Below are 13,238 nucleotides of genomic sequence, written 5' to 3' on the forward strand. Positions count from 1 at the left end.
ATGAAAGACCAATTAGCTTCAGCGAATTTTTCAGTATCACTCATCAGAGAACCCTCGAAAGTTGGCAAACTTCATGGAGCAATGGTGAACTGGGAAGGTGGCTACATTCGATAATCCCTAAGGTATCGACGAAACCTTGGTTCAGGGGGATGGATGTGGGTCGGGATTTCATTCGCGTGATGTCTCGGCTCATGTCCAATCACTACACGCTGGACGCACATCTCCGGCGTATTGGGCTCGTGGATAGCGGTATCTGCGCTTGTGGTAACGGTTATCACGAAATCGAACATGTTGTCTGGGCATGCACCGAGTACTGTTCTGCCAGATCTCAACTATTCGATTCCCTTCGGGCCCGAGGAAGATCACCCAATGTCCCGGTTCGAGATGTACTAGCAAGCCGCGATATTCTCTACATGTCCCTTAAATACACGTTCCTCAAAACCATCAATATCCAAATTTAAATGCCCCTATCTTTTCTCTTATCATTCCCAGAAGTGCCCTCTTCCGCCTACCGTACCCCAACGATGGTTTGATACGACTCCAAGACGAGACAAAACATCTGTCGAATGAACCAACAACACGAGATCTACAGTACAACATCACACGCGCAGCGCGGTGTGCTTCCGATCCGTATCTGAGCCGTGCTACGAAATCGTCTGGAGGAACCCCTGCCGGCTCGAGGAAAACCGCCCGGCGTCCCAATACTTGATACATCCGTTCGAATCTATAATCCTGGCCGTTGATTCCTGATGCCGGAAACTGAAAGTTTATATCCCCCCCCCCCGTTCAGCCTTGTCCACCCTCTCTCCCATGTCTCTGATACACAGATGTATGACTTCACCCCTTCTCCCCTTGAATATCTTCCCAAAACTTATGTGCCCCCCTATCTTCTTGTTTTAGTTGATCAATCCGTTCGAATCTGTAATCCTGTCCGTTAATTCCTGATGCCGGAAACTGAAAGTTTATATCTCCCCCCCCCCCCCTTCAGCCTTGTCCACCCTCCCTTCCATGTCTCTGATACACAGATGTATGACTTCACCCCCTTCTCCCCTTGAATATCTTCCCAAAACCTATCTTCTAGTTTTAGTTGATCAATATTTAATCTCGTTAAGAAATGCACACCAGTACCACTACTTTAAAATAGCCCTAATTAATTCCCCCTAATCTTGAACCACTCTCTCTAGTTATTTCTAGTTAATAAGCTTGTAAAATGTTCCGCTTAGTTAATAATTAATATCTCCTACAATCTCCCTTCTAAAAATCATAAAGTGAATTACTATAAAAAGAACACACAAAATGACCCGTCCCCCAAATCTTACGAATATTATATTATACCCTCTTTTATATGTATAAGTTAGCTGTAAAGTTTTTTTTTAGTTTCATTGTGTAAAACAAAATAATATTGAAATGTGTAACCCCCTAGTTTTAAGAAATTCAAAATGTAAAACAATGAAAAATGGCACCTTCAAGCTTACGCATACGTGCCTTATCAAATAAACAAATTGAAAAAAAAACCCGTAAATCTTGAAAGTCAAACACTATAATCAGCTGGTTCTTCTTTTCGCCGAATCAAAACCTACTTGCGTCCTTGTGTCGGAGCATACCTGTCATCTGAACCACTTGTGTACCCAGGAGAACAGTAGCCTCGTCATTCGAAGGTAAATTCGGAGAGCCGACAGCGGTGTAATCGGTCACAACACATACTTTTTTTTATTTCAATTATAGAGGTTTTAACCTTAAGGTCATTCGCCTCTTCGGGTTAGAAAAAATTTTCTAACCCTATGTGCGGGGTCGGGACTCGAACCCAGGTGCGCTGCGTACAAGGCAATCGATTTATCCATACGCTACGTCCACTCCCCTACAACACATACTTAATTTAAACACTATCTTTTCAGAAAACAAACTGGTGAAAGGAAAAGCACCAAAAAATTTGGGAAAAATAATTAAGAGTAGTAAACAACCTGAAATAACACATAAAAGCTATCGATTATTTTCGCAACAAGAATATGAAATAATTTTGAGCGGCCCAAAATAAGCATCAATTTCACTGAAAAGCCTTACTTTGTATGACAGATGTCATACGGCCACCAGGCTGGGTTTGTCCGGAGCAAAATAATAGAGATATCAACCTACTAGGTAACACCAGTACCTTGGTTTTTTGTTTTACATTCTTTGTTTTATAGGGTGATGAGTCCATTTGCGCCATGTTTCTATTTTCACCCTAATCATTTGAAGCCGTTGGTTAGAGCAGTGTCTGTCATCTTTGTTCAACGCATTGAGTCAAATGGTAGCGCAACAATAGGGGCAGTCGATTCGAGTTTCCGTTGTGCTCAAACACGAGAATTTTACTGTTTTTAGCGCATTTGTGTTATTATATTGGTTCTTAACAATGAAACAGCTGTTGATGTCAATTTTTACACATTCCATTGATTGTAGAGCGAGAAATTAACGAATTAGTAAAGGCACCTTGCTTAGTATCGTGAAAATAGGCACTTTACCCTACAAGAATATTTTATAACAATACCTGTTTGCGCGGCCATCATACCTGAAATAAAAAGAAAAGTCAATTTAGATTATCATTTTCTGTGAAGAATCTCACGATATTTGAATAAAATTCATGCTATTTTTTTCGTCTTAGTTAATGACCTTAGTAAGCTTGGACTTTTGGCTTAAGCAGCTTAAAAAATGTTCAGAAATTGCTTTCTAAGTAGAGCTCATACGAATTTTAAAGTATATTTAAAGTCACGTTGGTTCTTACGGAGATTTGAATTTTTGTAGTTTTTGAGTCTATTGATATTGTTATCTTTATTCAATTTGTCTTTTTGTGTTTCTGTTTTGTTTTTTTATTGTTCTGTCTATTTGTGTTTTTGTCTTTTTATCTATCTCTCTTTTTATCTGTTTGTTAAAAAAAACCATCTTTTTGTCATTTTATCTTTTTGTCGTTTCGTTTTTTTGCCAGTTTATTTTGTTGTCTTTTCGTCATTTAGTCGCTTTGTTTTGTCTTTTGCGTCTTATTTTTCCTTTTGTCTCTTTTTTTGTCGTTTTCGGCTTAATAGTACATTTGATTTCTTTTATTTTTTTCTATCTCATGTTTTTTTGGTTTTTCCTCTTCCTGGTCTCCTTTACCTTCTTTCTGTTACTTTTCGTCTTAGAAGTCTGTGTAGTTCTTGCTGTCATTATAGTTCTTTTTGTCATTGTAGCATTTTTGTTATTTGTTAATACGTGCCGACCGTGGGAGTATTGCTTAGGTAAGCTAATCTTATCTGCGTAATGGGCCGGATCACTATTTATTGCAACAGCATTTAGACGGAATTTGCTACTTCTTCTCTACGATATATTTATTGGCTTGAAAACTACCGAGTGATAACACCTTATATAGACAAAGAGTTATGATAGCGCGAGATGTTTTTTTTTTTTTATTCATTTCGTTTATTTGATAGGCACAAATGCGTTAGCTTGGCGGTGCCAAATGCTTATGTTTTTACATTTTGGATATCTTAAAACTAGGAGGTTACAATGTTGAAATATTTTTTTTACAAAGGAAAAAAAAATTTACAGCCATCTTAAGACTAGAAATAAGATTCAATATACAAGAGAGGGCCAAAAGATTTTTTCATGAAAAAATTTAAAACAAGGGATTCACTTTGATATACAAGAGGGGGAGTAATAGTATTTTACGAAATATTTTACGGTTGTCTTAAAACTAACAATATAGTTTAGTACCCAAAAGGGGGAACAAATATTTATGAGAAACTTCACAGAAATCTTAAAACTAGGGATTCAATTCTATTTACAAGATGGAGGACAAGAGTTTCAATAAAGAGTAAAAATTATAGCTATCTTAAAACTAGGAATACAGAATACTAATTTGAATTTTTTAACTAAAACTTATGCTTGGTCAAGATATTCAGAGGGTGGCTTATTTCCGCATCTGTGTAGCAGCAGTTGTGTCAAGGACAGGGGAGAGACAGGGAAAGAAGAGCAAAACTTGCAACTTTCGCTCAAAGGGGGGGGGGGGTAAGGGGGATCAGCGAAACAAATTTGCGCCTCAGTCTAGTAAGTCGTCGAGTACCGGATTGGCGGATGGTATTCTTCGGACCCGCGGGGAATCCTTCAAAAGTCATCGGACCTCGAGTCGCTCTCGCTTCAGTTTCCTTCTATGCAGGCGTAGTGGTAAGGGCGACGGCGGTTACATAGTGGCACTCTGGAGCTGATCGGTTCCACAAGGCAGGAGGAAACTCTAAAAACGAGAAATAAAAGAGAGGGGCTAAATTGGGATATTTATCGTTTTTATGAAGGTATAAATAAGGGACATATAGGGGAAATCACGATTTGCCAGTATATCTCGGACTGGGACATTGGGTGGTCTACCTCGGGCCCGAAGGGATTCCTTTAACTGAGACCTGGCGTCACAATACCCGGCGCATACCCAGACAACGTGTTCGATGTCGTGATAGCCCTCGTCACAAGCGCACAGACTACTCTCCGCAAGCCCAATACGCCGCAAATGCGCATCCATGGTGTAGTGATTGGACATAAGTCGGGACATTACGCGAATAAAATCCCGACCCACATCCATCCCCCCGAACCAAGGCTTCGTTGATACCTTTGGGATAATCGAATGTAGCCATCGTCCAAGTTCCCCATTGCTCCACGAGGTTTGCCAACTGTTGAGCGTCCTCTGATGACAAATACTAAAAAATTCGTTGAAGCAGATTGGTCTTTCGTATATGTCACCATTTAATGCGCCCACCTTTGCTAATGAGTCGGCCTTTTCATTGCCCGGGATAGAACAATGAGAGGGGACCCAAACAAAGGTAATCTGATAAGATTTTTCAGATAACGTACACAAGGACTCCTGTATCATCCCCAGAAAATACGGGAGTTGCTTTTTAGGCTTCACCGCACGAAGAGCCTCGATAGAGCTGAGGCTGTCCGAAACGATGAAGTAGTGATCTGTGGGCAGAGTGTCGATGATCCCAAGGGTGTACTGAATTGCAGCTAACTCTGCGACGTAAACTGAAGCGGGATCATTGAGCTTGAATGAAGCGGTGATAGTATTGTTGAAGATACCAAAGCCAGTGGACCCATCGAGATTTGATCCGTCAGTGTAAAACATTTTGTCGCAGTCGACTTCTCGGAATTTATTATAAAATATATTGGGGATCACCTGCGGGCGTATATGGTCCGGGATTCCACGAATCTCTTCCTTCATGGATGTGTCGAAGAATACAGTACAATCAGAAGTATCTAGGAAACGGACACGGTTGGGATTGTACGAAGAAGGATTGATGCTCTGTGCCATGTAGTCGAAGTACAAGGACATAAAACGGGTTTGAGAATTAAGCTCGACGAGCCTCTCGAAATTTTGAATTACCAACGGGTTCAGAATGTCGCATCGGATGAGCAATCGATATGAGAGTTCCCAAAATCGATTTTTTAGCGGAAGAACGCCCGCCAGCACTTCGAGACTCATCGTATGGGTCGAGTGCATGCAACCCATGGCAATGCGCAAGCAACGATACTGGATTCTCTCCAGTTTGATGAAGTGTATGTTCGCAACGGAGCGGAAACAGAAACACCCGTACTCCATCACCGACAATATCGTTGTTTGGTACAACCTGATCAGGTCTCCTGGGTGAGCACCCCACCATGTTCCAGTTATTGTTCGGAGAAAATTTATCCTTTGTTGGCATTTCTGTTTCAGATACCTAATGTGACATCCCCAGGTACCTTTAGAGTCGAACCAGACCCCGAGATATTTAAATGTGAAAACCTGGTTGATCGTTGCACCCATCAATAAAAGCTGGAGTTGCGCCGGCTCACGCTTCCTAGAAAAAACAACCAACTCAGTTTTCTCCGTGGAGAACTCAATACCCAGCTGAAGAGCCCAAGCAGACAAATTGTCCAAGGTATTTTGTAATGGTCCTTGCAAGTCGGCAGCTTTGGGCCCTGTAACAGAGACCACCCCGTCGTCTGCAAGTTGCCTTAGCGTGCATGAATTGGCAAGACAATCGTCAATGTCGTTCACGTAGAAATTGTAGAGCAGGGGGCTTAGACATGAGCCCTGGGGAAGACCCATGTAGCTAAATCGCGATGTTGTTAAATCGCCATGCGAAAAGTGCATGTGCTTTTCAGACAACAGGTTTAGCAAAAAGTTATTTAAAATTGGCGAAAGACCATGCTGGTGCAGCTTCTCTGACAGAATGTTGATAGAAACTGAGTCAAAAGCCCCCTTAATATCCAAGAAGACTGATGCCATCTGCTCTTTGTTAGCATAGGCCATTTGGATTTCTGTAGAAAGCAACGCAAGGCAATCGTTCGTCCCTTTGCCTTTGCGGAAGCCAAATTGTGTATCTGACAGTAAGCCATTTGCTTCAACCCAATTGTCGAGGCGGAACAAGATCATTTTCTCGAATAACTTCCGAATACAGGACAGCATTGCAATCGGCCGATACGAGTTGTGGTCGGAGGCTGGTTTTCCTGGTTTTTGGATGGCGATGACCTTCACTTGCCTCCATTCATAAGGGACAATGTTACCCTCAAGAAACTTGTTAAATAAATTCAACAAGCGCCTTTTTGCTGTGTCAGGCAGATTCTTCAGCAAGTTGAATTTGATTCTGTCTAACCCTGGGGCGTTATTGTTGCACGATAAGAGAGCAAGTGAGAACTCCACCATTGAAAACGGTGTTTCGTTCGCGGTATCGTGAGGAGACGCGGCGCGGCACGTTTTCTGTACCGGGACAGAGTCCGGACAGATCTTCTTGGCGAAAGCGAATATCCAACGGTTTGAATATTCCACGTTCTCGTTGGTACTATTACGGTTACGCATACGTCGAGCCGTACCCCAAAGAGTGCTCATCGCTGTTTCTCTCGTTAACCCGTCGACGAACCGGCGCCAATAACTGCGTTTTTTGGCTTTCATTAGACTCTTCATTCGCCTTTCTAACGACGCGTACTGTTGATAGCTAGCGGGTAACCCGTCTTCCCGGAAGGCCTTATATGCAGTGGACTTTTCCGCGTACAGCTCTGAGCACTCTTTATCCCACCACAGGGTGGGAGACCGTCCATGGGTATTCGCGCTGGGTACTGGTTTAGTCTGAGCTTGATTCGCACTGTCGAGAATCAAGCCAGCCAAAAACCTGTACTCTTCCTCCGGAGGAAGTTCTTGAGTGGATTCGATTTTAACGGATATCGCGGTCGCGTAACTCTTCCAATCAATGTGCCGTGTGAGGTCATATGAGACATTGATTGTTTCCGATGGTCTTGAACCGTTAGCAATTGAAATCACGATAGGCAAATGATCGCTACCGTGGGGATCAGGGATCACCTTCCACATGCAATCTAACTGTAGCGATGTCGAGCAAAGCGACAAATCCAACGCGCTTGCGCGTGCTGGTGGTGTAGGAATCCGCGTCATTTCTCCCGTGTTTAAGATGGTCATGTTGAAATTATCGCAAAGATCTTGGATTAATGTTGATCTATTATCATCATGAAGACAGCCCATTACCGTACCGTGCGAGTTAAAGTCTCCCAGAACTAGCCGCGGTGCCGGTAAGGATTCCGTGATATTACAAAGCGTTCGGTGCCCTACCGAGGCTCTAGGAGGAATGTAGATGGAAGCAATGCAAAGGTCTTTACCTTTGATTAAAACTTGACAAGCGACAATTTCAATGCCTGGTGTCGAAGGGAGGTTAATTTGGTTGAAAGAATAGCACTTTTTGATCCCCAAAAGTACTCCTCCATAGGGGTTTTCTCGATCCAGACGAATTATATTAAAGTCGTGGAAGTTGAGATTTATATCGGAAGTTAACCAAGTTTCACATAATGCGAAAGCATCACATTTTAAACTATTTAGTAAAAATTTAAAGGAATCGATTTTCGGGAGGATACTTCTGCTATTCCACTGTAGAACAGTGATCGAATCGGTGACCTCGTTCGATGACTTAGCCATCGAAGGATACGATCGCTGCAAGGAGGGGCCATTTAGTAGTCAACTGCTTCAAAAATGTTTGCACTATAGGGAGAAAACGTATCAGAAGGCTTTTAAGAGGATCAGTAACATTGAAAGCTGTGAAAATTAAGTCCACTATGTCAGAAAATTTCATTAGTCCGCTACTGGACTGAGTATCTGTTTGAAAAAAGGGGACACTTGGGGTTTTGGATGTCCCTGGAAGTGGTGGGTACTCCTTGTTAGAATTAATATTTCCAAGTCCTGGAGCAAATTGCTTCGGCTTTTGTGCATCACTTCCGTTGGATTTATTGGTTGTAGATGGCGCACTCTGAGTGGACGACACCTTGGCACCCTTACGAGGCAATGTAGGGGAGGCTGGATTTCTCCTCTTCCTGGATTCCCCTGGGTTAACCAAAGATGTTCCCTCTCGTGGGTCGTCAGATTCTTGCTCAACGTTAGCCAAACCAGCATAGGGATTTTCGGACAGGACGGATGGCGAAGCATTCTTTAGCATTTCTGCATAAGAACGCCTTGAGCGTTCCTTAAGGGAGCGCTTAATTTTATCCCCGCGCTGCTTGTACGCAGGACATGATTTAAGAGCATGTGAAGGGCCCCCGCAGCAAATACACTTTTCAGTTTCTTTGTCGCAAGAGTCATCCTCATGCTCTCCTTCGCATTTGCCGCATCGTTTCTTATTTCCACAATATGTGGCTGTGTGGCCCAACTGCTTGCAATTGCTGCAGTTCATGACCCGCGGTACGAACAGGCGAACTGGTAGGCGAACCTTGTCAAGGAGGATGTAGTTGGGAAGAGAGGACCCGGCGAATGTCACCCGAATCGAGCCTGATAGAGAGTAGGTAGTCTTACCTCCCTCGGTGTTTGCGGTATACAATTGTTTGCATTCTAAGATCTTAATCTGTTCAAGAGAGGGGTCCTTAAAGCAGCCAACCCCGTGCTCCAACAGTTCTTCGCATTTCAGGCCCGGTTCGGACACTACCCCATCGATTTCACAGGCCACACAAGGCACGTATGCTTTAAATTCCCGCGTAAAGCGCTCACAGCAAGCAATCGCGTTTGCCTGGCCGAGATCATTCACTAGAACACGTATCTTGTTTGCCCGAACACGTGTTATCTGAGTTACGGCCGGGTAATTGGCAGTCAGATCTCGAGAAAGTTTTAATATATTAACCGGTTTCTCTCCGGTCCGAAAATATACCACCCATGGCCCAGAGGAACCTTCTGGGTACTGCTTTATACGGGGAGCAATGCGAGTATTAGGGGGATCAGGGACTTCCATGATTACATCAGATGGTATTTCGCCCTCGGCCATTTAAGCACGAGGGCAGAGCGTTATATAAACGGGAATGTGTCTTATTATTTGATTATAAGGTAGAGTAAAAGTAGGGAAAAGGAAAGAAAGCAAACGAGGAAAAAAAAAAAGCAAAACTTATCTGCAAACAACGTCGATTGTTCCGCACCAGCGAAAACAATGTACTGGATTTTCTGCCGGCACCAGCAGAATGGCAGCTAACGAACGAACAAAGGATGACCTTGAATCACTGAAATTTACACAACGAACACCACTGTGAAATATAACGATCCGTTCCGTTCAAAGGTTGGGAGACGTATGGGTGAGATGTTATAAACCAAGGTATGTATTTCCTATTTTACGTATCGGATAATTTGTTAAACACACGTATACGAGCGATAATAACGATCATTGAAGAGAAATACAAAGAATTGTTAACCTGATACACGGGCTTGTTAGCAATAGCGGAGCTTGAAATTAGGTTCATGAAAACAGACGCGGCGAATTTTCAATACGTATTGACCCGTGATCATCGACACTAGTCAGATTAGTCGTATTGGGGCTAATTTTCGATCAACTATTCATTTTTACGGCAAAGTTTTCTCGACTAGATCTGTTCGTACCCTCTCATTCTGGTACTATCGGCAGAAGGCTGATAGCACCCAGTCGTCGCCGGTCTAAGGACCAAATGTCATCAATAGACTTAGACTCGCGTGGAGGCATGAGATAGGAAACTTGTGAAAATTTTGTTATTCCACCGTTTGACAACCGTGACTTCGGCTCTGGAGTTACGGCTTAAAAAGTGCGACTACACAGCAATTTTTCATTTAAGGACATGCTGAATATTTTATTTCATCGTCAAAATCAAAACATTACATTGGCGAGCAAGACAAAATCTTTTGTAACTGGAATGTGTTATATCAGATTACTTAGAAATTGTATCACTGTATGCAGGCATGTTAGCACAAGCTGATCAATAGATTCTCTTCACGGAATTTTGATTCGTTTGGGAAATTTGCACCTTTTTATTTTTCAAAACAAATGAAACACGTGGTGCCATAATCAGTCAGCTGATTGCTGAACGATACGCTTGTGTGCGTGCCATCTCATATCGGTATGATACTTTCTAACCGCACACAGATGCCCGAACATAGCCGAACATAATTTGTATTTGTATAAAAAAATCAAAATCAAAATGATGCAAGATGTATTAAAATGAGTGCAAATCAAAGATTATATTTTTTATTTCAAGTGTTCCACTATCGACATGTAGCTCATCAAGTTCGTGGCTAGCTAGCCATTTTTGTATTAGTGCAAAGTGTACTAAGAATGTAACAGACATTTCCACAATTATATTGAACATTGCCAGCCATGGAGTCATAGTTTGGAAAAATGAGAAAGGCACAATAGCATCGCAAGGTGGATTAAAACAGGTTTTTCCTACGGGACTTACTTGATGCTGTTATCGGTGGCAACAAACGAACAGACACAGAAGGTTTAAACGCAATTTATGCTGGCATAATACACACACTCAAGAACCAAAACATACACAGTAAGTTTGACAGCTAGCATTATAGCATGATGACACCACACACGCAGACACCCGCCTAGCCAAACCTGTCAAACCAAGTAGTACACAAAAAAGGGAAAAGACAAAACCAAAACGGAACAGCTCTGAACTAGTAGGTAAAAGATAGAAGTGCTAAAGCTTTACATCAGACTAGCGAGATAGCTTTATTACAGTGACGTGCAAAAAGTTTATGACACAGATGCAGTAAGTAACACGCAAATTTTTTTGACCATTATAATTATTGACATTAATTCTCGGAAATAGCTACTACTGGACGCCATTAGAAATCATACACACTAGACAACCAATGTTAGATACACAGACACACACAACAACAAAACGCACAGCTCCTGTAAGTAAAAAATTTCACAGACAAACGGAAACATATGTAACGAATATACTGATATTATAATTATAGATTCCTTGAAAAAGGTGAAATATATCACCGAAACCGTCGGACATTGAAGCAATACGTTGTTTTTGCTGTTTTTATTGACTGCTTAGCCGAAACTCGTTAACAAAACAAATCTTCACAGTCGTTAAACATCCACACATATTTATTTTTATTTATAATTCGGTTATTCTCGCATCGTAATGACTACGAAACGGGAGCAAGTTTTAAAAGTTTCGCTGAACTATATTGAAAATCAGTCTAAATCTGTACCTTGATTCACGAAGAAACTTAGTTGTCTGTCACAACAGCACTTACTTATTGTTGGTGTGAAATAGTTGTTGAAATAAAAATTGCTACTTGGGTGACCGTTCATTTCTAAATAAAACCCATACCGATGATGATTTTGACTATTTTGTGGTACCACCATCTTGCTTTCCAAAATGGCGTCAATTAATCTGCCGACCATCCACTCACAAAGGACTTCCATATTGATGACAGTCTTCACTGTTTTGTGGAAACCGGAAGCCGCCATCTTGGTTTTCAAAATGGCGTCAATCATCAATTCCCGTCTTCTACTGATCACTCCATTTCAAATGCCACCCATACTGACAATGGTTTTAATTGTTTCCTTGGAACAGGAAGCCACCATCTTGGTTTTACAAGTGGCGTAAACAACCAATTTTCGTTGCTTTACCATGACACCATTATTGACGGTGGTTTTCATTGCTTTGTGGAAACCGGAAGCCGCTATCTTTGCTTAGAAAATGGCGAAAAAATCAATTCCCCCCCTTTCGAATGACACCCATATTGACAATACTTTTGACTGTTGTGGTAACCGGAAACCGCCATCTTGGTTTTGAAAATGGCGTCAATTATAAATTTGCTCTTTCAAATAACACCCATATTGATGGTTGTTTTCACTGTTTTGTGGTAACCGGAAGCCGCCATCTTGGTTTTCAAGTGACCATCTCTTTTCTAATGACACTCATATTGATGACGGTTTTCACTGTTTCTTTGGAACAGGAACCTGCCATTTTGGTTTTCGAATTGGCGTCAAAAACCATTTTCCGGCTTTTGCTGATCGCTAGCGCTTTACAATGACGCCATTATTGGTGGTGATTTGCACTGCACTGTGATAACCGGAAGCCGCCATGTTGGTTTTGAAAATGGCGTCAAAAATCAATTTCTGTCTTCTATTGACCACTCCCTTTCGAATGACACCCATATTGATCATGCTTTTCACTGTTTTGTGGAAACCGGAAATGCTTTTCAAATTTGCGTCAATTATCAATTTCCGGCTTTTGCTGACCGTTCTCTTTCAAATAACACCCATATTGATGGTGGTTTTCACTGTTTTGTGGTAACCGGAAGCCGCCATCTTGATTTTCAAAATGGCGTCAAATGTCCATCCGTACGGAACCGGTGCCGGAAAGGCTTTGAGGGAGCTTTAGAACCGTATGATTGGAAGAACTTCGCATTTCGTGTAAAGCTATGAACCCAAATCGCTAGAATGATAGAAAAATATATACATTTTCTTAGGTTCTCCCGGAACAGTTCTCCGGTGGCCAAGATTGGTCCAATTCATGTCTATTGTGAAGGATGGGAAATAGTCATATGTAGCACATTTCAAAACACAATTACTTAAATTTATGGGATGTTTCATCAAAACTCGTCCGTCACCCCACAGGGATGCCGGATATACCCCAAGGGAATTCGGATTAATTCCGGAACCGGTCCATGGATTTGAACGCTACTCGGTATATAGAAACTGGACTAAATTCCAGGATCTTTTAAAGCCGGTTCCATCCAATTCGGTCAAAAATTGACGAAATGAGAGCAAAATTTAAACAAAATTTTCAGAAAAATTTTAACTTGGTACTGTAAAGGTTAAGGTCTTTTGTCTCAACTCACCATATTCTATGCTTCATATCAACCTCTTGTTCGAAAAATTGCCCTTAATAATAACAATTGTCATAAGTCATGCAGATGTTTTATTTGATATGATGTGACA

At 41.7% G+C, this 13,238-nt stretch overlaps 1 protein-coding gene across 2 annotated transcripts in view; it reads right to left on the minus strand.

Moving 5' to 3' along the window:
• The window catches only part of LOC131684849 (uncharacterized), a 732,442-nt gene that overhangs the window by 415,163 nt on the left and 304,041 nt on the right, over positions 1-13,238 (minus strand). The window contains exon 2 of one of the 2 annotated variants that reach the window (XM_058968064.1): positions 2,525-2,545. The exons of the other annotated variant lie outside the window; for it this stretch is intronic. The gene's annotated coding sequence lies outside the window, so the exon portion shown is untranslated. The remainder of the gene's footprint in view (positions 1-2,524; positions 2,546-13,238) is intronic. 2 annotated transcript variants of the gene reach the window in all.

The sequence above is a fragment of the Topomyia yanbarensis genome, chromosome 2 (assembly GCF_030247195.1).
Source record: "Topomyia yanbarensis strain Yona2022 chromosome 2, ASM3024719v1, whole genome shotgun sequence".
Lineage (NCBI taxonomy): Eukaryota > Metazoa > Arthropoda > Insecta > Diptera > Culicidae > Topomyia > Topomyia yanbarensis.